The following is a 2,443-nucleotide window of genomic DNA, read 5'->3' on the forward strand; positions in this document are numbered from 1 at the left end:
CATACGCAATAGCTCTAAACTTCAGGGGAATCTATCCAATTAATTTCATCTGGTCATCTTTCCCATGTGGAAAGCGCCTCACTATTTTGAATGCTACTTTCAAGCTCCAGGTTTTCCAAGGAATTTACAGGGAGTTTTAAGAAGTCCTCAGAACTTACTGCCGATAGGTAGTTTTCAAACTCTGGGTCCGGAACCCTGTAATACTTTCATGGAATCAATTTGGTGGATTGTGACCAGCATATGTATTTTTCTTTTCTTTGTTTTCCCTTCCCTCACTCAGACCCAAAGTATCAAAATTTAATAGTAAACTGCTGTTGATGGAAGATATTGCCATCATTGTAATGTATTTTTGATGTAATAATATAGGGTGGCAATAAATAGAAAATAGAGTTCATTAAACACAGTGATGGCAAATATTATATTATTTCCAGATGTGCACACACACACACATACACATGCACTTGTGCTAAAAAAAATATTATTTATATTGAAAAACCTGAAAGCCACTAATCTATGGAGCCCCTTGACTTTAGATTAAGCACTATTTTGTTCCCCAATTCTTATTTCGTCCCTAATAAGATACTTCAAAACTGTAAGCTTAAAAGTAAAATGGCATACAACTTCAGATTTCCTATTGCACCTAACACGGTACTTGGCAGATAACAGGTTCTCTGCAGATAATTGTAAGTTTAGTTGAAGAGTCTAGGGTAGCACAGGGGAGCAACGAGCAGCTGACTGAATCAGATCCCGAGCTTTCCTAGTTCTGGTCTCTAAAATTGCTATGCCAAGGCAAGGAGACTGGACTGATACCAAATAATAACATGAGAGGGACCAGAAAGAAGCACTGATTATTTTAATATTGCTCATTTTCCCTAAAGTATTAGATAATCAATGTAGAAAATATGCATTACAAAGAAAAGTGGGAAGGGGGAAATACTCACAGCATTAAAACTAAAGGACAGCCACTGTCATCATTTATAACATTTACAGCCTGACTATTAACATTTATTACATTTTCATCCTGTCTTTTCCTGTAATATTGCTCTGGTAGTACACTACACTTGCGCTTTGCCATAGGAGAAATTCTCTTCAAATTCATAGTTTTATTGGTTCTAAAGCAGCCCACTATATCTCTGTATCACAGCTTATTTAAGCATCCTCTTACTGTCAAAAATGTTAGATTGTTTCTAATTTGGAGTATTATAAATAATGGCTTAATGAACAGCTTTATGTTAAGCTTTTCCTGACTTTTTATTTCCTTAGGTTCTCGGAAATGAAATCAGTGGATCCAACGCAATGAATTTCAAAGCCTCTTGATGTATATTGCCTCGTCTCGGATCATTCATTGTAACGGCAGCTAAATGGTAAAGCCCTGTGTTGGAGGAAACCCTATTTAAAGGGCCGTTGTACTTTTCCTATGAATTGATTATTGACGGTTTTGTGCATTTCCTCTTAGTTAGCATTTTAACTGGAAAGGAGGTTTGGGCACCCAAGTTTGGATTGTATGTGACTTCTCAGATTTAGGGTGCTGATTCAAACGGAAAGACTCCTTGTACGAGCAATAATTATAGATGGTCTTTGGTTCTTGGTTCTATTTAGTAAGGAATGTTGCCTTTCTATATTTGTTAACACTGCCCACCATGTGCGTGGATGGGATGGAAGATTAATAAGGAAAGCTTACACCAAACCTATTTTTAAATGTTTTCTAGTTTATTATAATAAAATAGAATCCTATTTTCATGCTATTCCTATAACAATTTATTTTTTTATCAGGCAGAAATATATCTTTGTTGTCTAGAAATGAAGTTTCTATAATAATCCAGCTACAACAAAATTTGAGATATAGAAAAAGGTATTTTTGGTGATAAATTAGCTATTTTCTGTAGCTAAGCATTTTATCACAGTTATCAAATCTGCCAGCGTCTATCGATCTGCCATTACGGTAATTAGGAAACACATATTTCACTAAGTTATATTAAGTCCACTCAACTCTGTTTATTTTTCTTCATGTTCCATTAAAAATCAAATTATGCCTCTACAAAAAAATAAGACATATTACCTGGATGTGATAGAATACATCTGTAGTCCCAGATACTCAGAAGACTAAAGAGGAAGCATCACTTGATCCCAGGAGTTCAAGGCTTTAGTGAGCTATGATCACACCACTGCACTCCCTGGGAGAAACACCATGCCTCATAAAAACAAAAATAAATCAAATTTAAAGAATATCCAGAGGGGTTGAAAAAGTTAACCTATTCTATCTCTTTTCCTTTTCTATATTCCAGAGCATTTTTCATGGCCCTTGCCCATTGGGATCTCACGTTCAGCAAAAGGCAGTGCTACGGAGCTGGAAAATGTTCTTCTTAGCAAAGTATCTCAAGAATAGAAGAAAAAGTATCCAATGTACACAGCCCTATTATGAAACTAATTTGTAGCTTTCATA

The 2,443-nt window shown here is 35.5% G+C and overlaps 1 non-coding gene across 1 annotated transcript; it reads right to left on the reverse strand.

The window, feature by feature from the left end:
* Positions 1 to 272: 272 nt before the first annotated feature.
* Positions 273 to 342, reverse strand: LOC111727244. The gene has a single exon (XR_002774842.1). It is a non-coding gene; the product is annotated as a small nucleolar RNA SNORD56 (small nucleolar RNA).
* Between the last annotated feature and the right edge of the window lie 2,101 nt (positions 343 to 2,443).

The sequence above is a fragment of the Otolemur garnettii genome, unplaced genomic scaffold (assembly GCF_000181295.1).
Source record: "Otolemur garnettii isolate 467f Iridium unplaced genomic scaffold, OtoGar3 scaffold00098, whole genome shotgun sequence".
NCBI classification, from domain to species: Eukaryota; Metazoa; Chordata; class Mammalia; order Primates; family Galagidae; genus Otolemur; species Otolemur garnettii.